Raw genomic sequence first — 27485 nt, 5'->3', positions numbered from 1 at the left:
TGGGAAATGCAGGGTGATAGGATTAGGGTAGGGGATGGATCTGGGTAGGTTGCTATTCAGTGGGTCAGTGTAGCCTTGATGGGCCAAATGGCCTACTTCCACACTATAGGGATTCCATGATTGATTCTATATTCTTAAGTGTGCTTTCCTCACCAACCTGTTCAGAGATGTTATTACACACCTCTGGAGGAGGTGGGACTTGAACCCGGGTCTCCTGGCTTAGAAGGAGGGGCACTACCACTGTACCACAAGGGCCCCTATCGAAATCCCTATGTTCTCCTTTGCCGCGTTCACTTGATATTGATAATTTACAACGACCTATTGGTCTCTAATCCGATTGCATAAATTGTCTTTTATTCCAGAGAATTTCACGCTTTGCATATAGAATTGTTTCCCAGCTTGACTCCTGAAGTACCTGGGTCTAATTTTTCAACCATGTTGTCCGTTTTTTTAGTATCTCAATTGTAACACCTTTTGACATTAAGCAAACCTGGGTGCTGGTCAAGTGCAGAATTATAACTGAGTTTTCTAAATCTTTGGGGCGGCATGGTGGCTCAGTGGTGAGTACTGCTGCCTCACAGTGTCAGGGACCCAGGTTCGATTCCTGCCTCAGGCGGCTGTCTGTGTGGAGTTTGCACATTCTCCCCGTGTCTGTGTGGGTTTCCTCCCACAATCCAAAATGTGCAGGTGAGTTGACCATGCTAAATTGCCCATAGTGTTAGGTGAATTAGTCAGGGGTAAATATAGGGCAGGGGAACAGGTTTGGATGGGTTATTCTTTAGAGGGTCGGTGTGGATGTGTGAAGGACCTGTTTCCACACTGTAGGGAATCTAATCTCACCCTTTTACACTTATAATCAGGCAGGAGCCTTGAGATAATCTTGAATCATTCTCATAGCCTACACTGGCCTGCTCAATGCAGTATTTACTAATTTCTTGCAATTGCACTATTCCAAAACTATTTAAAATTAAGCCTAAAATTAAAATGATCCTTGCTGAGGCATGAACTTTCTTTTCTATTTTTTTGATATGTTTTAAGGCTTCAATATCAGTTGCAGATTTAACATGCCTTTGTGCCTGATGGCTTGAATTATTTTCATTTTCACAATTAAAGATGGACTGTATTGAATAAATGACATGATTTCCGTTACTCCCCGAAGCAGGTTCCTGGTTGATCACATGGAGTTTGATGTTTGATGCTAATGGGATTGGCACCATATCTAGGTGCAAAATTAATATAGCGCCAGCTAGATTGCCAGGGGAAGTTTGGCTTATTTTATTGTATTACTGAAATGTTTCTCCTCCCCCACAGCACACTCCTGTGCCCCATTTTTTCTAATCGGTAGTTACTTTGAAGAAATATTCATGGGCTGGATTTAATAGAGATGGCAGGGTCTTGCCCTTCGGCTGAACAACTGGTGACTGCTCATGTTGCCTCTTTTGGGGCAACCCTACCACATTAAATGGACACTGGCAAACCTTCTCTAAGGATAAAAGCTCTTTTGGTGGAAGTCCCAGGTGCCAAGAGCTGCCAGGCAATCCAAAGCAGAAATTTCTGTTGTCGGACAGCACCACTGAGGAGATGGTAGTCACTGATTGTGTGTCAGCCATGACTGCAGCTAAGATACTTGATCCCTGGTTAGTTCTGAGGAAGGGTCACTGCACCTGAAATTATAAGTCTGATTTTTCTCTCCGCTGTTTGCTGCCAGACCTGAGCTTTTCCAGTAATTTCTGTTTTTGCCTCTGATTTCCAACATCTGCAGTTCTTTTGGGTCGTATTAAATTTCTTCCAGGGTCTTTGCTTCTCTTTCTGGAAGAGGAATCATTTACTGTACTCCTGTTTGGAAGCTAATCATCCATCTCTTAACAGATGAACCACTCTGTGCTTCTTTTAGATGTGATGTCAAGAGTGAAATTTGTGCAAAATACTCAGGTTATTAACTGCTTGCATTTACACGTAAGAAATTCTGAAGAAAAACTCAACCAAGGTGGACAACTGAACACACTGCAGATGATTGTAAGGGTTGTGATCAAGAAGCAGGGAGTATTGACTGACATGGGTATTATTGTGTTAGATAGGACAGCAGCACTTTCAGGATCTATATTACTTATTCACAAGGTAAAAGCAATGACTGCAGATGCTGGAAACCAGATTCTGGATTAGTGGTGCTGGAAGAGCACAGCAGTTCAGGCAGCATCCAAAGTGCAACGAAATCAACGTTTCAGGCAAAAGCCCTTCATAAGGAATAAAGGCAGTGAGCCTGAAGCGTGGAGAGATAAGCTAGGGGAGGGTGGGGGTGGGGAGAAAGTAGCATGGAGTACAATAGGTGAGTGGGGGAGGGGATGAAGGTGATAGGTCAGGGAGGAGAGGATGGAGTGGATAGGTGGAAAAGGAGATAGGCAGGTAGGGCAAGTCCGGGCAAGTCATGGGGACCGTGCTGAGCTGGAAGTTAGGAACTAGGGTGAGGTGGGGGAAGGGGAAATGAGGAAACTGTTGAAATCCACATTGATGCCCTGGGGTTGAAGTGTTCTGAGGCGGAAGATGAGACGTTCTTCCTCCAGGCGTCTGGTGGTGAGGGAGTGGCGGTGAAGGAGGCCCAGGACCTCCATGTCCTCGGCAGAGTGGGAGGGGGAGTTGAAATGTTGGGCCACGGGGCGGTGTGGTTGATGGGTGCAGGTGTCCCGGAGATGTTCCCTAAAGCGCTCTGCTACGAGGCGCCCAGTCTCCCCAATGTAGAGGAGACCGCATCGGGAGCAACGGATACAATAAATGATATTGGTGGATGTGCAGGTAAAACTTTGATGGATGTGGAAGGATCCTTGAGGGCCTTGGATAGAGGTGAGGGAGGAGGTGTGGGCACAGGTTTTACAGTAAAAAGTGAGGTCTGCAGATGCTGGAGATCAGAGCTGAAAATGTGTTGCTGGTTAAAGCACAGCAGGTTAGGCAGCATCCAAGGAACAGGAAATTCCCTCTCCTCATTCCTGGTGAAGGGCTCTGGCCCGAAACGTCGAATTTCCTGTTCCTTGGATGCTGCCTAACCTGCTGTGCTTTAACCAGCAACACATTTTCAGCACAGGTTTTACAGTTCCTGCAGTGGCAGGGGCAAGTGCCAGGATGGGAGGGTAGGTTGTAGGGGAGGGCGTGGACCTGACCAGGTAGTCACGGAGGTAACGGTCTTTGTGGAAGGCGGAAAGAGATGGGGAGAGAAATATATCCCTGGTGGTGGGGTCTTTTTGGAGGTGGCGGAAATGTCGGCGGATGATTTGGTTTATGCGAAATATTCACAATATTGTTCAGTTACTGGTTGACCAGACGTATTTGTGTACTCAAGCACATGACACAGGGATTTTAAAAAGTACTTTGAAATATGTAAACATTTGAAGGGAACTAGAGTCAAATACTTCAAAGTAGTATGGACAGAAGTTTTTTTTCTCCTGACTAGTTGAACCAAAAGAATCCAAAGCATTTAAAGCACATTTGAATTGCTCTCTGATATTTGGTTTTCATCAAACCATTTTGTTTCACTGCGCATGTGCCCTGTGGAGCAATTTTATTTTGTTTTTAAGATGCAGAATCTTTGGAAATGCATCAAATGGACCAAGCATCGTGTTTGAGAAAGTTTATTGAGTTGTCCATTGGCCTCAATGCAATCTTTGGGATCAAATGAGGTGCTGTGCAAACGTTTAATGGGATGGTTGTGATTCCAAAGGTAAAGGCGATGAAGCCATGAACAAAACTCAGGGTGGTAATGACATAGTGATAATTTTGCTGCGTAATAATCCAAAAACCCAGGTTAAATCTCTGGGGGCATGGGTTTGAGTCCATCCATGGCACATGTTGAAATTTAAATTCAATAAAAAAATGCAATATTTAAAAGAAAAACTGACCCAATGGCGACAATGTTGATTTTAGTAAACATTCATGTGGTTCACTAATATCCTTCAGGGAAGGAAATCTTCCTTCCTTACCTGATCTGACCTACACTTGACTCCAGACCTATGGCAATGTGGTTAACTCATAACTCCCCTCTGGACAATTAAGGATGGGCAACTGATGCTGGCCCAGCCAGTGACAGCACATCCATGACAGTAAAGAAAGTGCTGCAAGGACATGCATACCATTTACTGAAAAATGTGTTGCTGGAAAAGCACAACAGGTCAGGCAGCATCCAAGGAGCAGGAGAATCTTCAGGAATGGGCTTATGCCCGAAACGTCGATTCTCCTGCTCCTTGGATTCTGCCTGACCTGCTGCACTTTTCCAGCAACACATTTTTCAGCTCTGATCTCCAGCATCTGCAGTCCTCACTTTCTCCATGCATACCATTTAGTCAGTCACTTGGGCATTAAAAATAAAAATGTCTTAGTTTGAGAGGCAGTATGTTGTAAATAATAATGGAAGGCTTCTTAGAAAATATTTGCAACAAGAACTGTGGTGTGGGAGAAATATCTGGAGGATGTGAATCCTCCCTTTATTGGTTGTAAATACTTGGCAAAGATAAACTGGTCAGTGAACCTACTAGTAATTGCTTATTGATACCAACAGGATTTAAAATTGACATTGGCACTCCCGTTAGTGTGACTCTTACCTCAGTTTTTCTTCACCTACAAAGTGGGAATAAGAAGTTTATGCTCAGTCGTTATAACTCCAGTCAGCCCAAGATACAACCAGCAATTGAAATTCTCAGCTTAACCCCCAAAGTTGTCAAGAATAAAGGTGAGCAAGTATTTGGAACCATTTTGAGGATTATAGAAAGTGGAATACAGCACAACTCCACAGGTTGCCTAATCCAGGATTCTTGGAATGAGATCTATCATTATACTGTTAAATGTAATGGAGCTGATGGATGATTCATTTGAAGACCGATCCAAAATAATCATCAGCTTGTAGCAAAATGGATACATTTTGTTTGAATCAAATCCCTGAAATATCCATGTCTGTTGAGGAGATTGTCCATCGTCTGCAATTGACAAACTATTTTGACATCATTTGAGAGATAAGTATTTTCTCATAATTGAGATGTTAGTGTTGGTAAGTGGTGCTGACTAAAATACCCGGCTCAGTGATTTATTTCTATTTAGCTTTCAGTCAGTCAAATGTAGATTGCAAGTGAAATTACAAAGACTCTAACAGTGCTTTCATTTGCCACATGGCCAATATTCAAATAGAAGGCCCTCAATGCATTTTCAGTTAGATACTTTGAGACTTCCAGAAAACTTAATCTTTGGGGATTGCTGCTTATAGTTAGAGGGCTGATCATGTTGTGTTCCTTGACGACGGAGCTTGGTACCAATCATCAAAGAATCTTAAGTCAAGAGGTAGAAATGAACATGTCTTTCTGTGATTTAAGATTGATAATGGAGTTAAGGTGATGGATGTGGTGCAATCAAGTGGCCTGCTTTGTCCTTGATGTTGTTGAGGCTGCACCGAAGTGGACAGGATTGTATTACACTCCTGACTTGTGCCGTAGTTGGTGGACAGGCTGTAGGGAACCAGGGGATGAGTTGTTTATTGCATTAGCCTCTGACCTGTTCTTTAAAGACGACAATGCTCACCTGTTCTTTAGAGGCAACAGTGTTCTGATGGTTCCTCCAGTTCAGTTTCTGGCCAATGGTAATCTCCAAGACATCGATGGGAATCTCGGTGATTGTATTGCTGTTGAAAGTCAAGTTGAAATAGTTAGTTTCTGGAGTTGAGATGGGCATTGCTTGACAGTGGTCAGTCCCAGGCCTGAATGTCTATGGGCACGGGTTGTTTCAGTATCTGAGGAATCATGAATGGTGCTGAATGTTGTGGAACATCCCCAGTTCTGACATTATGATGCAGGAAGGTTCATTGAAGTAGCTGAAGACAGTAGGGCCTAGAACACTGAAGTCCTCGAGTGATATTCTAGATAATTGACCGTTAACAACTGCAAGGATCTTCCTTTCATACAGAAAATGTTTGCTATTAAACTTACTTTCATGTGACTGGGATTTCGGTAATGCGACGTAATTTATTCTATTTCTGGCTCTTCATATGATTGATGGTCACACCAGATATAACTGTGAGAATATTATGTCTTTTTTTTTCAGGTACATTTCTGTCTAATACCTTCCACTATAACCACATGGAATCTTTTATCAAAATTGTGAGCAATGATCTGGAAAGTAATTACCACATAGCCATAAATGATCCCTTAATTATTCTGTTAAATAGCTGATACTAAAACGGCTAAAGTTAGATTGAAACAAATACTTCAATAATAATATTTTAAAAAGATTTTCACAACAGAGGCTACTGCTGAGTAAGTGCTATATTGTGACTTGCATTTGATGAATAAGTGTGTCAACTGATCCCTTCATTAAAGATACTGTGATAGCATTCAAGGAATTCCACCAACTCTGACCTACTTTGTAAATTTATATAACTGGAAGTTAATTTTCAAATTTCCATCCTTGTCACTAAATCGCTCCATAGCCTTGATCTTCTCAAACTGCAACTTCCTTGTTAAACCTGAAACAACCACCTGAACTCCGACAACTTGTGATGACTTGCACGTCTGTGATTTTTTTTTTGTTCCATTGTTGGCAGCAATGCCTTTAGTTGATAAAGCCGTAAACTTTAGCACTCCTTGCCTGTCCTGCAATTAAACTTCTTTGCCTCTCTTTTCTCTCTCGTTTTTATCTCTGTTCCTCAAGCCTTAAGTCAGAGTCACCCAGAATTGTTACAGTGCAGAAGAAAACCATTTAACCCATCACGTTTACACCTGCTGTCCAAATGAGCAACTCACTTTGTACCATTCCTCAGCCTTCTCCCTGTAACCCTGCTCATTCTTCCTGGTTCAGAGAACAATTCAATTCCCTTAAGAATCTCTCTTCTACATGCTCAGACAGTGCATTCAAGACCCTAACTACTCACTCTTGAAAAAGATTTTCCTTGTTGCTTTTTCCAATCACTTTAATCCTGTCTCTGTTTGTTTCTTCCTCTCCACTCTGCCCAGCCCCTTCATGATGTTGAGTACCCTTAACAAATCTTCACTCATCTGCCTTTCCTCCAAGAAAAATAGTCCTAGCTTTTCCAATCTATCTTCGTAACTCATCTGTGGACCCATATGTCTGAATCTTCTCTGTGCCCTCTCCGGTGCCTTCACATCCTCCTCTAATTGTGTCATTAAGATTGAGTATAATACTGTAGCACAGTTCAAGCTAGTTCAATGTAATCTTACTCTTGAACTCCATGTTATTATTGATAAAGGATACTGTATGCTTCATTAACCCCTCTCGCAACCTGTCCTGCTACCTTCAGTGGCTTATTGGTGATATTTTGACATTTAATAATAATGTTGTTGATTAGAATGCTGGGTAAACCTGATAGCAACCTCTGACACCCACACACAACTAAACATGAAAATGCAGAAACTGGTGTAAGAACCAGACTACCTCTCTGCAGGTTAATCTATTACAGTTCCTAGTCATGTGTATAGAATTGAAATCGTTATAATGCTTGATCTAGCTTTATCTTCCCACTATGTTCACACTTTTATGCTGACTGGAACATTTTTAAGTTTGCATTTAGGAGTAATTGACTTCACAAGTGTGAAGACTCATTCCCTTAAGTTTTTTTTACTCATTACTGCATGTATTACTTGCACTCGACAGCATTTGTATTTTCATGATTTTTGCTTTGTTTTATGTTCACAGTTTAAAAGTAATCTGTGTCCTGCTTCATACTGTAGTTTGGATTCCGCGTCTCTCTGTGAAGATACTTTAGTTTAACTGGTTGACAAGCATTACCAATTAATTTTCCCTGTTCTCAATGCACTAGTGATATCCTGTAGAGGGTGACTCTCTGGAACTGACACCAGATAAGAGGAAATCACTGTTAATAAGCGTATGCCAAGTTCACAGTGAGGTGAACAGCAAATGCTGACCCTATGCCATAGACCAAAATATCCGGGCTATGATCTTTGAATGGGCTAAGCATTGAATTTGTTTTTGTGACATTTCTGTGAAATGCCTTGGGATGTTTTACTAGGTTAAATTTGCTATATAAATCCATGTTTTTAATTCCAGCCGGTATTTCCTCTCAAACAGTGTCCCAAAAAATTGATTAATCTCATGTTTATTTCACCCCAGGAAGTTGCTGTGTGCAAAAGACTTGTGTTTGCCCGTTATATAACAGTCATCAGGCTAGAGTTGCCACTGGTTTGCTCTAGTTCTTTCGCAGCATGGTAGTGGTTAACACTACTGCCTCACAGCACCGGGAACACAGGTTCGATTCCAGCCTCAGGTGACTGTGTCGGCGTGGTGTTTGCACATTCCTCCCACTGTCTGCGTGGATTTCCTTCCGGAACTCTGGTTTCCTCACACAGTCCAAAGATGTGCAGGTTAGGTGGCTTGGCCATGCTAAATTGTCCATAGTGTTCAGAGATGTGTAAGTTAGGTGCATTAGTCAGGGCAAATATAAGGAAGGGGTCTGGGTGGGTTGGTGTGGACCTTTTGGGCTGGAGGGCCTGTTTCTATGCTGTAGGGATTCTATGATTTTATGGAATTGCTCTGAGATTAGTGTAACCGGCGCAGCAGACTGTGGAGTTTTAAACACTTATTGCATTTGGTTTGACTCCACTGTCTGTAAACTATTTGGGCTAGTTCTTTATTATTTTTGCCCTGGAGGGAGGACCCTATCAACACCCAGCCATGAATCTGGAATGGATTAATGACTGTTGTGTGTTTATGCTCACTTGCGGCGTTTGGAGGTCACTCTCAAAATTAGGCTCAATCAGCCAGACACAGATACTAATTCCTTCCTTCATGTGCACTCAACCAGAAGGCAAGTTCTTCATCCAGTGCCTGCTAATGTTTCATCCTGTCCTGTTTCTCTTGGTAGTTTTTATCAGTGCCGGTCTGCCATCTTCTACAGGGCAAGGGAAGAGGTCTCTCGTCAGCTGTATAAGCCACTTAATACCTGAAATTATTAACTGACACCATTAGATAAACTCATTCTATCAGGATATAAAAGACTGATTCTGGAAGGAGCTAACCAGTGTGATTAAACACTGTTCCAGTAAGAGGTTGAAATGCTAAGATCAACATAAATATCACCAGTGTGTACTCACTCTTGGGTTGAACTTGTTGGAGATCCTCATGGAACTCAGCACTTGATGACTAGTTGCATGACCTATACTTATCCCTTCCTGTTTTACAAGATTGAGCCTCATTTCTGCTGATGAGTATGTGATGGCATTGTGCCTGTATTAGACTAATAATGAGAAGGATTAGTAGAAGTGAGAAGAATTGATGGCAGTAAATCTACCCAGGACATCTTAAGTCATTTGGCTAAGCATAGCCCTGACATTGTGCCATTTTGACAGAGGGGTAGATTTCACTATATACACTGAAGTCTACGTTAGATGGAACTGGAATTGAACCCATGCTGATGGTGTTATTCTGAACTGCTATTTAGCCAACTGTGCTAACTATTCTTCTCCTCCTGTCTGCTTTAAAAGGATTTGATTGATTCGTCTTAAACTTCAGTAATGAATTGACCAACTGTATCCCAAAATAGCTGGAAAATAGTTTGTTGCATTGTTAAGTCATTTCAATGATTTTACTTGCCGATTGTGGGTTGATGCTGATTTTGAAAATTGTTTTTCTTTCGTGATTGAAGCTATTTTCAGTTGCATTGGTCAAATTTTCCTGAGGCAGTAGTATTGAATACATTGAGAAATATTTTTTACAAATACCTGGACAAGTTCAAAGTGTTATGGGAGAATTTGCAGTCAGCAAAAATGAGTGCAAATTTGGCTATGATTTGCACCAAAATCACTGTTCCCAAAGCACAAACTCTGCCCTTTTTTAGTTCTTTGTCTGTTCAGATGAAAGGTCATTGACCTGAAATTTTAAATTGGGTCTTGCACTCTTGCTATCTCACTTACTGACTTGTTAAGTGTTTCAGTATTTTCTGCTTTTGCTTTAAATAATCAATAGGGCAGAGTTTCTCACAAAGCAGGAAATCTTAAATATTTTACTATAAAGATCTCAAGTGTTTTGATAAGGTTTTTGTTCCTTACTTAAATTTTAGGACAGTATTGAAGTACTGAAATGCTGCACGGCCATGTTGTTCTGGATTTGTTTGGTTATTAAAATAAATTCTTCAGGTTTCTGTGAATTTGTTATTAAGTTTGCAAGGCGAGAGTTCCAAGCAATACTATTGTATACCAATTTGTCTTTTAGGTGCGTTGAAGGTTCCAGGAGGGTCACAGAGCCAGGGCTGGTTTTCAGTCTGTCTGATCAAGGTGCCAACACGTGTCCTATCAATGGCAATTTCCTTGATCCTGTGAAACCTGTCAAGCTGGACGCCACAGCTATCAGTGAAAAGACCTCGGCTGACACTCTGTCTGCCTCAGAGACACTTGATTGCCCATTTCTAGCCTGCACAACAGGCTCCGATGAGGTGCAGTACGTGAGTGAGGCAGTTTGCCCAGAAGATGCTTCCAGCAGTGATGCACATAGGGATGCCTGCACCATTACTGGTAAGTAATGTACATTTTGAATAAGCAACCAGTTAAGTACTGTGAAGTTGCTGTTTTTGTTGCAACCATCCGAGACAAAACTAATTTGCAATTATAACCCCTTTGCTGAACTTCTGATCAAATAATCATGCCATCGCTAAGACAGCCTCTTTGCACCGCTGTAACTTCACCTCTCTCAGCTCAAGTGATGGAAACTCCTTTCTTTTGTGACTTTGGAATGATTAAGCCATAAAGTAACAAAGCACTCCTGGATGATCTCCCACTTTGTAAACGAAGGTCACCCAAAACTCTGCAGCCTGTCTTGACTCGCATGCCAAGACTGGTTCACCTGTCAGTTCAATGCATACAAAACTAAGAGGGGAAAACATGGTGAGTGAGTGAGAGAGAATCCTTGTAGTTATCTAGCACTTGTAATGAAATACTGATCTTCACAGGAACATTATAAAGCAAAGCTTGACACTGTACCACATAAGGAAACACTGGGGCAGGTGACCAAAACTTGGACAAAATTGTAGGCAATACCTTAAAGGAGGAAATTGTGTAAATTTGCCTCCTGGGTGATGTGGCAATATTTGTTGTATCTACTGTAACATATACTAAGCATAGTGTGGTTGAAGAATCCAACAGCATTAGTACAATTAACTATTACATATAAACATTACATTCCTCAGGCACATACTGCTGGGTTAGTATTAAGCTATTTATATATTTCAAAAGAGCATGCTTCCAGTCGAGCGTCATGCTTTAGATGATGAGGTAAGATGGAATATTTTTATATTCACTGGTCACATGCTATAACATTGAAGATTTCACAAGAATGTCGCTTGAAGACATAACTGACGTTGAGGCACAACACAACTGAATGCCAGGTTAGAAACATGAGGGGTTGTAGAGCTTCAGTTCTTGGCAACTGAAGGCACAAGCGCCAATTGTGCTGCAGTTGAAGTTGGCAGTAGTCAGAAGACATTAGTGAAGATATTAGGAGACATTAGTGGGTTGTGGTACCGTAGGAGATCGCAGACGTAGTGAGGGAGGTGAAGCATGGTAAGATTGATGTTGCTTGACTGGGGGAGACCCATTGTCAGTTAGCAAGAAAAAGGGTGATGGGCACAAGGGAGTTGTTGCAGCTTTAGACACAAGGCAACGGGGTTCAGAATGACCCCAAGGTTACAGAGAGCAAAATGTGGGCCCGCCACAAGTGTATCGAAGTAGTGGAGTCTAGAGGTAATCGATGAGAATTAGAAGAGAAGTAGGAAGAGAACAGAAGGAAAAATAAAGTTTAATGTGTCAATAACTCAAGTTACTGAAATCAGCAGAGCAAACAGTTCACGTTTTGACAGTTGACGGTCGCATTATTTTTGGTTTAGTTCATTTTGAATGTGAATATCCTGCAACAATAAGACTGAGAGAAATGGGAACAGGAGTGAGCCATTTGGCCCCTTGAACCTGCTGTGCCATTCAATGGGATCATGGCTGATCTAACATTCCTCATGTCCACTTTCCTGCCCTTTGATCAAGAATCTATTTGTTTCACTCTTAAGTACAGACAAGGACTCTGCTCCCACACTCTCATTAGTTATTTTACAGGAGAATGCTTTTAAGTTTGGAGGAAAAGTTTTAGAGTACCTCAATGCTGTACTTTTGGGAACACTGTGAAGACGTCAACTACCACACCCAGTGTTGTTTGTATTCTTACAGCACAGACTGAGCACCATCTAAAGTGAAGCAGGTGTTACTACATTGCAGATCCTCATTGCCCAGTGTTGGTTCAATATTGTCAGCTTGGAGCACCATCCAGTGGTGAAAAACTGTGAATATATCATCTTTTTCAAATCTGTATGTCAAAGTGAAGTCAGTGGAAATATTATGCACCAATGCAACAACTTCTAGGGTTGAATATACTGTTTTTAAGAGAATTATTTTTCGTGTATGAAGAATGTAAATGCACTGTAGGAAGTTAGGAGGTTTAATGGATTATGTCCAGAGATTTGGGCGGCACGGGGGCACAGCAGTTAGCACTGCTGCCTCTCAGCACCAGAGACCCGGGTTCAATTCCCGTCTCAGGCAACTGTTTGTGTGGAGTTTGCACATTCTCCTGGTGTCTGTGTGGGTTTCCTCCGGGTGCTCCAGTTTCCTCCCACAGTCCAAAAATGTGCACGTTAGGTGAATTGGCCATGCTAAATTGCCCGTAGTGCTAGGTGAAGGGGTAAATGTAGGGGAATGGGTCTGGGTGAGTTGCTCTTTGGAGGGTTGGTGTGGACTCGTTGTGCCTGTTTCCACACTAAGTAATCTAAGTAATGAGAGATCAGTCTTTATGTTGAGAGATTAAGCAGTTTGGGCCTATACTTTCTGAAGTTTGGAAGAAATTGAGATTTAATTAAGATATAGAAGGTGCTAAAGAGGATTAAAAAAGGTAGATGTTGAGCAGATGTTTCCTCATGGGGCAATCTATAATGAAAGGTCACAGCTTGATGATAAGGGGTAGCAGATTTAAGAGTTGAGGACTGACTTTTCTCAAAGGAATTCACTATCCCAGCATGGATGGATACCAGGGCATTGAGTAAATTTAAGTAGAAGATAGATAGGCAGATTTTTAATTAGTGATGTGTTGAAGGATTATGGACAGCAGGCAGAAAAATGGAGTTGAGGCCCAGATGATGTCAACCATGGAGTTCTAGCCGTGAGTTTTGAAGAAGGGTAACTAGACCTGAAATGTTAACTCTGCTTTCTCTGCACAGATGCTGCCAGATCTGTAGACCTTTTCCAGCAATTTCTGTTTTGGTTTCTGGTATCAACATGGATTGTAATAAATGATGGAACAAGCTTGAGGGGCTGAATTGCTGACTCTTGCTACTAGCTCTGATGTTCCTACATGCATGTTCAATCGGATAAGTGCTGGTCAATAGGTAGTCCTCTCACCTTTTGGAGTCAGGTAGGTAGGTACACCCACATTGCTGTTTAGCGAGGGAGTTCCACATTTTCATCCAGTGACCGTGAAGAACTGGTGAATGGTTTGGAGGGAAGCATGCAAGTCGTGGGTCTTCTTATGTATCTGTTGTCTTTGCCCCTTTAGATCGCATAGAGCGCAGGCTTGGATGATGCTATCGATGGAGCCCTGATGAGTTGTGGTAGTGTTGTTGTGGGTAAATCACCACAAGTTACCTTTAATTCAGCTACTTATTAAGAAACTCAGGCAATCAAGTACTAAAACAACAGTTTGAAACTTTATTGCATGTAGCAACCAAAATAAGACAAAAAAGCAAGTTAAGCTTCACAACCCATCTTGGCTATTACCGATTAATGATAGCACTTGGCCAGATTCCACCAACAGTGTCTGTCTCTGGAGGTTTGAGAGGTGACATTATTGATTCATCTCCCAAATAGATTATACTATTGAAGACCTCAAGTCTGACTTACCTTCTTATCAAAAGTAGCTCCCCTGTTCCTTGTGCATTTGGTATTAACTGCCCATCTAAAACATAGCTTTTCCTGCCATTCACCCCTTTAGGGATGGTGAATTCACATATTGCTTTTAATTCCTCTATAAAAACTTCTCCTTATGCTTTCACCTCAAGAAGCCGCATATTCCAGAGAGTTATTGCTGACTGTTTGAAGTTAAAGTTCTGAAGTTCACATTGTCACAGCATCTTATAGATGGTTTATATGACTGCCACTGTGCATCATAAGTGGAGGGAGTCAATATTGAATCTATTAGATAAGATGCTGATCAAATGGGATGCTTCAGCCTCAGGTGTTGAGTTTCTTGAATGTTGGTACTTCGCTGATCCCATGCAAGTGGAGAGTATTCTATCATACACCTAACTTTTGACTTTACAGGTTTTTGGGAGTTAGGACGTGATTTAGGTTCTGTAGGATTCCGAGCCTTTGACATATTCTTGCAGTCACAGCATTCTAGATAACTAGTCTAGATTAATTTCTGGTTGATGGTAACCGCTAGCATGTTGAAATTTGGATAATTCAGTACTGTCATTGAAGGGCAAGAGCAGAATGTTAAATTTCCCTGTTGAAGAAGTCATTCCCTGGCACTTAGTACAATTTTTGCTTGCTACAAGTCAACCCAAACCTGTGTGTTGTCTAAGTCTTGCTGCATATGGATTATGGGAGGAGAAAGTGAGGTCTGCAGATGCTGGAGATCAGAGCTGAAAATGTGTTGCTGGAAAAGCGCAGCAGGTCAGGCAGCATCCAAGGAACAGGAAATTCGACATTTCGGGCATAAGCCCTTCATCGCCGAAACGTCGAATTTTCTGTTCCTTGGATGCTGCCTGACCTGCTGCGCTTTTCCAGCAACACATTTTCAGCTGCATATGGATATGGACTGCTTCAGTATCTGAGGAGAACAGGATTTATCTGGGCAATTTTTCATATTGACAGGTAGATTCTCATGTTGTAGCTGTGCTAGAGCAACTTAAGTCCACCTAATTTTGCAACATGCATGTTCAATGCTGTTGCTGGAATGTTGTTAGGGCCCATAGCTTTTGCAGCAGGACTGGGAATATCCATAAATGATGGTGTCTGGGAGCACTGCCACTCTCACAATCTGACTCCATCTTTCAAGGGGTTTGGTTGCTGGACAGCTGATTTGCCATGCAGAAGAACACCAACAGCATGGGTTCAATTTCCATATCAGCTGGGGTCACCAAGAAATTCTCACCTTCTCAACCTCTCCCTTGCCTGAGGCATGGTAACCCTCAGGCTAAACTGCCCACCAGTCATCTCTGCTTCCTAACGAGAGAGTAGTCCATGGCAAACTTACTTGTAACCTTCTGCAAACAGTGTCATCCTTACTACTTCCCTTCCCATCTATTTTTCTGTCTGCAAACTTGGTTATGGCACAAGCCATTAATGCTTATTGTAAATAATAGTGGCTTCAATACTGACCCCTGTTGCGCACCACCTAGGTACAGGATTTTGGACTGTTTTCTCTTGGAAACATCTATAAGACCAGCTAAAGTTGATGAGCAACCTGGCAGAGTAGGTAGTGAGAAAACATCCTATTGTGGAAAGATTGAGAACGACAGAGCACAGAGATTTAAGATAATTGGCAACGACCAAATAAAGGAAAATACTTTCCATGTGGCAAATGGTTAGAGTGTGGAATGTGCTGCTGGAGAGATTGATGGAGGCAGATTTAATGGAAACATTTAAGAAGGCATGAGGTTCTTGTGAAAAGGAAGAGTGTACAAAGGGCGCAGGGAGAAGGTTGGCAGTGCCATTAGTTAGATTTTTCTGACAGATACTGTGTGCCAAACAGCTGCCTTTTGTCCTGTGCTGGGGAAAGTTTGGTGACTTTGGGCAAATGCGGTTTCCTTTTGTGTTAAAGTCAACACAGATTTCTGGAAATTGAGAATTGTAGCTCGGGTGTGGAATAATTCCAGAGTGCATTTGCTATCAAGGATGTCTGGCTCTGTGTGGGGTGGTTTTTGCATTCATTTGGTTTGTTGACTTGTCCGTTCCCTGGAGGAATTGCCTGAAGCTGAAGAATGAATAAAGGAATGTGAGATGCCGGCACAATCAACGCAAGTGCGGTTGCAACAGTTGCAGGGATTGAGTACAGAGAATCAATTTAGAAACAGAGACCAAAAATGTTGTAGATCAAGTTGAATACAAAAGTGCTTGGAGGGAGATGAGAACAAACCAAACCGGAAAATCATACAATCTGCACTAATGAGTCTGAACGTCTCCCAAGCAGCTTTTGCCGAATGATATCAATAATACTTATATTGATGAAAACTGACTGCAGGCAAAATTAATAATTGAAAGTGGATCAATTCAGGTCCATGATTGTGGTTCATAAATAGGAAGTAGCATTTTGAGCCGTCTGACAAATCAACCTTTCAGCTCTGTTTAGTCCGGTCCTGTTTGGCTCATGAAAGCTTGAATTTGCCAATGTGGTTTTCTGACTCACCTCATGAACTTTGTCCTTTCCTCGTCTTCCCACCTCCTCTCCCCCACTCTCTCCCTCCCCCCCCCCCCCCCCCCCCCCCCTCCCCGCACCCCCACAAATCAATGCACCCAAACACCAGTTCAAGTGATTTATCCAACTTTTATATAGCTTGCACAGTTTCATTGGAAACATCTAAAGTACATTGTTACACATATATTTTTCTTTGAGGAGTGTCCAGTTGAGCAATGTAAAGGCCTTCACTGTGCTGCTGGTGTGCTGCACGCCAGGCTAGTTAAGTATTCCAGTTAATAAAATTAGGCAATGCTGAACATTTACAGAAAGAAGCTTAAGAAAGGTCAGCTTGACTGTGGTGTTGATAGCAGTCCGAGAAAAGTTGGGACAGTTTTTTACTTTACACTTCTAGTTTTGTTGAGTGTTGTGTTTGCTGCCTTCCTTGCACTTATGTCAATCAACCCTGCTCTGCTTTCAGGTAAATATTTTGGATGACTTTTTAAATGCATTGAGTTTGTCTAATCTTCAAATGTGGATGGTCATTCCTTGCTACAAGAGCATGTGATAAATTATATCTGTACATGCTGAATTCTGGAAGGGCAATTATTTTTGTTCAATCTGTCTCTTCCTCACTCCCCCCAAAAAAAACAGCCAAATACAAAATTGCATAATAATTTGTATGATCCATATGGAAGTGCAAGTAATTCAAAACTGAAACAATAGTCGGTCTTTTTCATTGCATGTTTATCATTGTCAACCCTTCTCTTTTTTTTAATATCTCTTCCTACACTGTCTTCCTCTGTCGGTATTGTCCTATCTCTTTCATTGCCTTCCCAATTGCCTCCTATTTCAATTCATTTTCTTGCTTATTTACAAATGCACCTTGGAGGGATCTCCCCAGCCTTGCCTCTAAGCTACTTCGCAAACTTTGATCATTACCCTATCCTCCTCACTGTCCCACTCCTCCCAAGGAACAACAGTTTACTTCAAGCCTCTCCAATCCCAGCAGGTTTATCAATGTTTTAAAACTTCTCCGCCCACCTTTTTGTATTGACCCACGGACCATTTTGATGCAATTCGACCCCGTCATCACCATCAAGTTTCCCTTGCTGCACACCACATCTCCTTATGCATCACCCAATGGCATTTTGACTATGCATTTGCTTGCATACAGTGAGAAGCCCTGTTTGGCCTCACATAATCAACCCTCTTGCACCTCCACTGAAATCATATGTATTCTTTACCAGCTCCCTACCATTCTACAATTTCCCACTTCTCTCCCCTCCCCCCCCCCCCCCACCCATTTCCTGTCCACTTTGCCATTTCTTGTTTCTCTTTTCCTTTTCTCTTTCTTCTCTGTACTGTCCTATCTCTTTTATTAACTTCCCAGTTGCCTCCTATTTCAATTCATCCTCTTACATATTTAGCTCCTCACTTTTTTTTTGCTTTCTCTCCCCCACCCCTTCTATTCATTCTTGCTCTGCTTGTCCCTCCTTTAACACATTTCATGCCTCTTTGTCCTTTGTTGAATTTTCTCCTTCCTTATCTCTCTGGTTTTGGTAAGTGTACTGTCACATAGGTCATGCCCATTGAGCATTTAAACAGTATCTTCTCTGAGCAAATACTTGGCAGATTGTTGAATCATTATGTGGCTGAGTTTGAGTTCTCGTTTGGTATTCATACTGGACTGGACCCTCAGTGGATGTTGATTGAGTACAACAGCATGGTTACTTTGTCATTGTCATTTGATTTGTTAGAGTTTGCACTGGTTATGCAGGATGTTTCACAGTAATGTTTTAACATTTAACATCAACCCATCAGCATATAAAACAAGAAGAGGAATAGGCCATTCAGCCCTTTAGCTGCACGATTCAATATGGTCATGAATGATCATCCAACTCATTTTTCTGTTCCTGCTTTCTCTCCATACCCTTTGAACATTTAACCCTAAGAACTATACTAATTCCTTCGTGAAAACATTCAAAATGAGGGTTTTTTTTCCCTGAAACCAACATAGGTCAGCAAAGACAGAGTGCTGATGGAAACCAGATTTGCTGTGAGTTTAAGACATGGGCAGCAGGGCTTTTTGAATAAGCTCAAATTTTCATTTAGTTGAATCATCTTGGTCCTTTTTATCAGGCTGGAACAGTTTCTCCCGATCTACTTGTCCAGACCTCGTGTCATTTTGAAAACTATCACATCTCCCCTTAGCAGGCTTCTCTCCATGGAGATCAGTCCCATCTTCTTCAATTTATCCACATATGTGAAGTTTCTCATCCCTGGAACCATTCTTGTATACAAGAATGTTAACATATCCAGAACTGCATACAATACTTGGGCTGAGAACTTACAAGCATCTTGTTAAAAATTAAAAATCACAACACCAGGTTATAGTCCAACAGATTTATTTGGAAGCACTGGCTTTTAGAGTGCTTCTCCTTCAGGAGTTTGAATCACAACCACCTGATGAAGGAGCAGCACTCTGAAAGTTAGTGCTTTGAAATAAACCTGTTGGACTATAACCTGGTGTTGTGTGATTTTTAAAGTTTGTACATCCCAGTTCAACACTGGCTCTTCCAAATCTTGTGAAAGTTCTTGTTATTATGCTCTCTGTGCCAGTTGAAGCAGCCCAGGACACTATGCTTTGTTATCTGCTCACTCCAACTGTTCTAACATCTTTTCTGATATCTGTACATAGAACACCCATTTCCCTGTAGCCCAACATTCCCTTTTATTTCATCTCTCCATGGCCTTCTCACCAAAATGCATCACTTTATACTTCTCCAGAAGATCTAACTGGATTCCTTTTGACCTTCTTATGTCGATGAAAGATTCCCTAGTGCTCAGCACAGGCTTGTGCGCCACTGTTTAGGTAAGTTGGTGGGTATCAGAGAGAGGACTGGTTTAACCTCTGCAGTCGGTTTGGCCAAGAACATTGATGTCTGCAGTATTGTTGGTGTGGGGAGGGGTGGTTCAGGAATGGTGTGACAGAGACTTCTGGGCTCAACGTCTGGCGTGGAATCAGATGTCTCCAAACCAAGATTGACAGTGATTTGAGCTGGCTACCTGCCTTTTGACCATTCCATACCACCTCAACATCAGTTTTACTGCAGGCAGCCAATGTATTAGCTGACTATCTCTTCACAGGCCCATGTTACAAGAGGAAGGAGAATTAAGTATGTGGCATTTCCTCTGCATATGTCAGTGGCCTAATGCTTTTGACTTGGATGAAAGATGGCTGTTGCTGGCTATGCAACCAACTTGAGCATTGTGTCCATGTGATAGAGTCATAGATGTACAGCATGGAAACAGACCCTTCGGTCCAACCTGTCCGTGCCAACCAGATATCCCAACCCAATCTAGTCCCACCTGCCAGCACCCATATCCCTACAAACCCATTCTATTCATATACCCATCCAAATGCCTCTTATATGCTGCAATTGTACCAGCCTCCACCACATCCTCTGGCAGCTCATTCCATACATGTACCACCCTCTTTGTGAAAAAGTTGCCCTTTGGGTCTCTTTTATATCTTTCCCCTCTCACCCTAAACCTATGCCCTCTAGTTCTGGACTCCTCTATCCCCGGGAAAAGACTTTGTCTATTTATCCTATCCATGCCCCTCATAATTTTGTAAACCTTTATAAGGGTCGCCCCTCAGCCTCTGGTGCTCCAGGGAAAACAGCCTCAGCCTGTTCAGCCTCTCCCTATAGCTCAAATCCTCCAACCCTGGCAACATCCTTGTAAATCTTTTCTGAACCCTTTCAAGTTTCACAACATCTTTGCGATAAGAAGGAAACCAGAATTGCATGCAATATTCCAACAGTGGCCTAACCAATGTCCTGTACAGCCGCAACATGACCTCCCAACTCCTGTACTCGATACTCTGACTAATAAAGGAAAGCATATCAAACGCCTTCTTCACTATCTTATCTACCTGCGACTCCACTTTCAAGGAGCTATGAACCTGCACTCCAAGGTCTCTTTGGTCAGCAACACTCCCTAGGACCTTACCATTAAGTGTATAAGTCCTACTAAGACTTGCTTTCCCAAAATGCAGCACCTCACATTTATCTGAATTAAACTCCATCTGCCACTTCTCAGCCCATTGGCCCATCTGGTCCAGATCCTATTATAATCTGAGGTAACCCTCTTCGTTGTCCACTACACCCACAATTTTAGTGTCATCTGCAAACTTACCTCTTATGCTCACATCCAAATCATTTATGTAAATGACAAAAATTAGAGGGCCCAGTACTGATCCTTGTGGCACTCCACTGGTCACAGGCCTCCAGTCTGAAAAACAACCCTTCACCACCACCCTCTGTCTTCTACCTTTGAGCCAGTTGTGATCCAAATGGCTAGTTCTCCATGTATTCCATGAGATCAAACCTTGCTAATCAGTCTCCCATGGGGAACCTTATCGAACGCCTTACTGAAGTCCATATAGATCACATCTACTGCTCTGCCCTCATCTATCATCTTTGTTACTACTTCAAAAAACTCAATCAAGTTTGTGAGACATGATTTCCCACGCAGAAAGCCATGTTGACTATCCCGAATCAGTCCTTGCCTTTCCAAATACATGTACATCCTGTCCCTCAGGATTCCCTCCAACAACTTGCCCACCACCGAGGTTAGGCTCACCGGTCTATAGGTCCCTGGCTTGTGTTTACCACCCTTCTTAAACAGTGGCACCACATTTGCCAACCTCCGGTCTTCCGGCACCTCACCTGTGACTATTGATGATACAAATATCTCAGCAAGAGGCCCAGCAATCACTTCTCTAGCTTCCCACAGAGTTTTCAGGTACACCTGGTCAGGTCCTGGAGATTTATCCACCTTTAAACGTTTCAAGACATCCAGCACTTCCTCCTCTGTAATCTGGACATTTTGCAAGATGTCACCATCTATTTCCCTACAGTCTATATCTTCCATATCCTTTTCCACAGTAAATACTGATGCAAATATTCATTTAGTATCTCCCCCATTTTCTGTGGCTCCACGCAAAAGCCACCTTGCTGATCTTTGAGGGGCCCAATTCTCTCCCTAGTTACCCTTTTGTCCTTAATATATTTATAAAAACCCTTTGGATTCTCCTTAATTCTATTGGCCAAAGCTATCTCATGTCCCATTTTTGCCCTCCTGATTTCCCTCTTAAGCATACTCCTATAGAGTGGCAGCAGAGTTGGACACCAAGTGGGAACCGTGGCTCTGAAAACCTGATTGTTGCAGAACTCAATTTTGAGCTGAACTGCTTCAGCTTTCCCCATATGTAGGGGTAATTTCAATTCCTAAATTCTGCATGTTGTATGGGAGGGGTAAAACATGTATGGGAGGGGGTAAAACATGTATGAGTGCCCTACAATTTTTTTTTATGAAGTATGAGTGCCACTTCTCTGTGCACCCTTTATTTATCAGAAATGAATCATTTGTTCGAAGGAGTCCTGGATTAAGGTTGTAAATGAATGGAGAGTGAAAAAAACACATCAGCAGTTCGCCTGGTCATTGTCATGACTTAATCCATGCTTCGTCAGGGAATTAATAACTCACATGACAACCACTGTTGCCATCCTGAATACTGATTAGAATCTGTTAGATGCTCTGTCTTACTGTGTTGCCTGTTCCATCTCCTTATGAGGGCATTTGAAAGTGACAACTTTTAAAATGTAATTCTTGGAGTGTTGAGAGCAAACTGAGAGCGAAAGTCATGAGTGAGTAACCTATTTTCAATAGTGCAATTGTTCAAAAAACTTCTGTTCCAACATTTGAGACATTGTCAGTTTGGATTCTGAACTTGTTTGGTTGCATGGGTCCTCATTAACAGGGGAATTGAACTTCTTGATTTAATTCTGTTGGAAAATCTGCACTTAAAGCATCCTTGAGCAGAAAGGACTGATTTTGTTTCATGTTCTTTGTCTAATTTTCTTCCCCTCTTCTGTTGATTTTTTTTGTCTCCGTGTACTTTTTGTGAACAGCATCAGCCTTGGCTGAGATTCTGTGGCTTGCGATTGGACGAAGAATTTCCTCCAGTTTATTCACTTTTATTTTATTTTATGAAATTAACCATATTTTCCAGTTTCTTTCGCATTTTAATAATTGTTGGTCATTGCTGGGCTTCAGCCAGTGGTGCTGTCGAATCCATTGTTGCATGCAGTGAAGTTCTGAAGCTGAATTACGTATTCTTTGCTTTCACAATTTTCACTGTACACTGAGTCTTCACAGCCAAGATTCAGAATTTGCCATGAGGTACCAAAAGGACACGTGGATGTGTGTCTCTTTTTTTTGCAGAGGCAAAACAGTTCAGCATCTTTCTGATTGACAGTTAGACGGATTGATTTTGATTTTATTGTCATGTATACAAGTACAAAAATACAGGAGTACATGGTGGCACAGTGGTTAGCAGTGCTGCCTCACAGCACCAGAGACCCGGGTTCAATTCCCGCCTTAGGTGACTGTCTATGTGGAGTTTGCACATTTTCCCCGTGTCTGTGTGGGGGTGCTTCGGTTTCCTCCCACAGTCCAAAGATGTGCGGGTCAGGTGAATTGGCCATGCTAAATTGCCCGTAGTCTTAGGTAAGAGGTAAATGTAGGGGAATGGGTGGGTTGCGCTTCGCTGGGTCGGTGTGGACTTGTTGGGCTGAAGGGCCTGTTTCCACACTGTAATCTCATCTAATCTACAGTGAAATATATAGAAGGTCCCCACACACAAGGCACGAGTACAGAGGTACAGAATCTTAAGAACAAGTTAGAAAGAAGGAAGTTAAAAGTTAAACATTCAGTAACTATAATATAGCATAAACATGCAAACTAAGATTAAAAGTGATACATTGCAGACCACCTTAGTTTTAAGTAGAAAATAAAGAAAGCTGAAAGTTTTAACATTAAATGCTTAACCACGGTAAGACCGCACTTCAAGGAATCACACTGGACCGAGAGACTGTCACATACTGCTGAAAGGCCACCGTGCTGGGCTGAGACACTGCCCCGCTGGGTTGAGTCAGGGGCTGGCAGTCCATGGCCTAGAGAAGAAGAGTAAAAAATTGTAAGAAGTAAAAGAGAAAAACAGAAAAACAAATGGGCTCCATCTGAAGTGTCCTACGCTGCCGTCATCTTGGGCTTTTGCGACACAGTACTCAGATTCGACACAGTACTGAGATGGCTGAAGAAACATCCTCCCCACCAGCATCTGCTTGCTCAACTCTCAAGCGGCCGTTGTTCCAAGGAGGACAAAGACAACCCTACTAAGATGTTCTGAATCTTTCGTTGAAGCACTGCCTCATTAACATTAATCTCTGGGAGGGGTTTGCTATGGATTATTCAAAATGTTGACAGCATGCCCATTGGATTGTGACATGTAAGAGATGGAAATCAATCCTGCTTTTCAGATCCTGCCAACTTGTGGGATGTCCTGCCCTGTATGCCAAAAGGTCTTCAGGCTGAGAATCAATGTCACATGAAGAACTACAGCAGAATCCTGTGACCTTGCATGGATGCCATCCTCTAATCAAGGGGCAGCTGATGATCTGAATAGATTTCATGTTGGTTTGAGATGTTTCACTGCAAGTTTATTGCTTCGATCATCACAAGAATGATCTGTGGGATAAATGCCTTGTCACATGAGGAACAGTTGAAGACTCTATGGAGTTTAGAAGGATGAGGGGGAATCTGGTTAATACTTAAGAATACTGAGGCATGGATAGAGTGGACGTGGAGAAGTTATTTCCGTGAGTTGAAGAGACTGGACCTGAGGGCACAGCCTCAGAATGAAGATATCCTTTAGAACTGAGATGAGGAGGAATTTCCTGGCTAGAGAGTGGTGAATCTGACGAACTCATTGCAGAGGGTTGAGAAGGCCAAGTTGTTGATTGTATTTAAGGGTTGTGGGACCAATGCAGGAAAATGGGGTCACGAAACGTTTGAATGATTGAATGATGGAGTAGAATTGATGGGCCAATATGGCCTAATTCTACTTCTACATATTATGCTCTTATGATTTTTGTAGAGCATGTTGCACTCATGTTCTATCAACATTGGCATGTCAGAAACTTTTATAACCCATTTGGTCCAAATATTTATAGTTCCCAATGGATTTTTCTATTCTCCCATGGGATGATGCAAGGAATATAAGCAGGAAAGTGGTTTTGAGACCGATGATCTAATTGGATAGTGGAGCTGTTCTTAGTGGGCTGAATGGCCTACTTCTGCTTCTACATTCTGATGTTTGAAGATGATGTACAGAAGCAAGAGTGAAAGGACATAGATATAAAGTGCTGAGTCAACAAAAGCAAGGGTGATGTGAGGAAAAAAAATGTTTCCACACAGTGAGTAGTGAGGGACTAGAATTACTCTGGAAATGTGGTGGAAGTAAGTTTAGTTAAGACGTTCGAGGGCATTGGCTAATTTATTTGGATAGAAGTGGTGTGCAGTGGGAGGGAAAAGGCAGGAAATTGGCATGAGATAATAAACAGTGGGCCAGATGGCAGCCTCCTGCACTGTGTAACAAATCTGATTCTGAGCAACTAGGTCAGGAAGGAGAGGGAGACAGACTCGGACTCAGTGAAATATTAAGAGGATTATGTGGTTTTTCTTTGAGTATTGCAATGGTCAATTAAACAGTGAGACTTGGCGATCTTGAAAGAATTGCTGACAGTCCACTTTCAGGAAATGATGGGAAAGACGTTCTGAGCCTATTCATTTCGGAAATCCATTGGAGCTTTCAGTGGAGGACAGTGGGGGTAGCTAGCTCAGTTAGTTAGATTGCATTGTGGTTCCAAATAATGACAACAGTGGTGGGATTCCTGTTCTGTCTAAGGTAGGAACTTGGGAGACTTGTCTCCTTCCACTGCTCCCAAATGTGAGACGCAGTGGTAAGTTACTGCCAATGAATCTCTGCATCATTCTGATGCAATGATCTAAGGGCCTGTCTTCTGACAAAATATGCACACTGACCTAACATCCTTTAAGTAAGGAAACTGCGGTCCTTAGCTGATCTAGTTGACACATGATAATTAGGGAGGGCACAAATGCAGGTCCACCAGCAATGCCCATTCGTGTGAATAGTTAGGCCTGCAATTTTATGTCTGGCCACAAGGTGGGATTGTGCCAATGCTGGCAAAGTAACTGGCAACGTCACAGCTAAACTACAGCCAGTGCAACTCAGAGGAAAATAAATCTAATTTAGCTTTTAAATATAAATTGCATCTTGAGTTTGGATTCTTAAACCATCCAATAAAAATATTTTAAAATAAACTAATGCTGTTTAGACCTGACTGTGGAAAGTTTTTCTAGGTGCTTGGCAGCAACTCCAACTTGTCCTCCAGTCTCCCGAAGTCAGTGTGTTGGCACTTCTGTGCGATTCTGATTCTACCGCGAAAACTGAAGTTCTGAGAAATTGAATTTCTGAAAGAGGACCGGTTGGCTCAGCAATATTTAACGACTACATGTTCCACATCTAAACCCAGACTCAGGATGAGATTTCACAAACCAGGGCTGTGTTTCCTGAAAATTGGAAGTCTGAAAGGATGATTCCATCAAATTTGTCAAGATATTGAAGAACGTTTAAGGCTGATTATTTTCTATTAGTTCAGAAATTGAAGATTTTGGAGTTATTGTCTAAAAATCTGAGATCATTGGTCATGAAATGAGCTGATACTTTACCTGGTACAAGTTTGTAACTCTTCCATAACATAGGTGTTGATGCCGAATTGATTGTTACTTATAAATCTGATATTGGTAAATTATTTTTATTGAAAGCTGAATGATATAAGGCAAGGTGGCATGTTCACAGATCAGATGAGTTCTTTGCTGTTTGGTAGAGCTTGAATCTTACTGAGAAAATATACGTTTTGTCAAAGCTTTTCACCTTTCACTCACCAGGACACTTTGCTAGCATACCAATAGAAATGAAAACTAATTTGTACTGCATGAGAGGAGAATGTTGATTGGTTGGCAAGTGGACTCTAGAAGATGTATTGCCATGGAGAATGCACCAGTTAATGATTATTAAAAAATAAAAGCCTTGTTTCAATTTTAAACGAGACTAGTCTGGTCACGATGTGGACGTGTTGATGGACATGTTCTTTCCATCAACAGGTATTTCTTGCTAGTTGTTGCATTGAGAACAAGGCAATAAATTTAGACAAAATCGCTACTTTAATCTGAAGACTCTGTCTAATGGAATGATTCGCCAGGTTTGGTGGGCTAAATGGTCTCTTCCTATATGTCCTAATCAAAGTAGTACAAGTACTCATATAAATTAGAACTGGGTGCCTGACACTGAGCACAATTGGCATTTACTCAGATTGAACATATTCACCATTTCAGTAGTTTTTTTTGACGACTGTTCTTTGCCTGGCATCTGATCTGACTGAATTTGACCATGCAAAACAAATCACTTTCAATTTGAATCAGAGAGTTTACCCTTTTGGAATCTCTCCTGACTTTAAATGCTCTGATGTAAAGACGTTCCTGCTTTTCTAACTAAGAAGGTGACCAGAGATGAGTACTGTGGTGCTCAGGTTAGTTTTACTTTTAGGTCTGTTGTTCAGATCATTCTGGTAATTTGGTCCCTTTTTGCCTGTGAGAAATTAGCTGCTGCATTGAACCTGTATCATTACTAACTGAAAGGCATTGACAAACTTCAACCTTTTGCAATTTTGTTTGTGACCTTTCTCTAAAACCCTCAGAACTTTCCACTCCAATTCTGGCCTTTTTTCAAATCTTGCATTCAAAATTGCACTATTTGGATGGCATATATTGAGCTGCCTGGGCCTGAATGTTTGGAATAGTTTAAGTGCCTCTTTCTCTTTGTGTTTTTGTTTGTTTGTCTGTTTTTCTCTCCCTGTTTCACATGTATGTTCTCTTGTGTTCTCTCATTTGCTTCATCCCTCCTTCCCCTTCACACGCTCTCTTCCTTATCCCTCCTCTTTGTGCACTCTTCCTCCCTCCCCCTTGCTCTACTCCTTCAACCCTCACCTCCGTTCCTATGTGCACTTTTTTCCTTCCTCCCTCCCTTCTTCCTTCCCTTACTCACCCTCATGCCCCCTCTGTCTGTC

At 41.9% G+C, this 27485-nt stretch overlaps 1 protein-coding gene across 3 annotated transcripts in view; it reads left to right on the top strand.

Annotated features, from left to right (window-relative positions):
• The first annotated feature begins 10218 nt into the window (after nt 1-10218).
• The window catches only part of trak1a (trafficking protein, kinesin binding 1a), a 118558-nt gene continuing 101291 nt past the window's right edge, over nt 10219-27485 (top strand). For all 3 annotated transcript variants that reach the window (XM_060850221.1, XM_060850218.1, XM_060850222.1), the window contains exon 1: nt 10219-10511. The gene's annotated coding sequence lies outside the window, so the exon portion shown is untranslated. The remainder of the gene's footprint in view (nt 10512-27485) is intronic.

Source organism: Hemiscyllium ocellatum, chromosome 34, assembly GCF_020745735.1.
Source record: "Hemiscyllium ocellatum isolate sHemOce1 chromosome 34, sHemOce1.pat.X.cur, whole genome shotgun sequence".
In the NCBI taxonomy this organism is placed as follows: Eukaryota; Metazoa; Chordata; class Chondrichthyes; order Orectolobiformes; family Hemiscylliidae; genus Hemiscyllium; species Hemiscyllium ocellatum.
The sequence above is the reverse complement of the archived record's forward strand: the minus strand, read 5'-3'. Positions and strand labels throughout refer to the sequence as shown.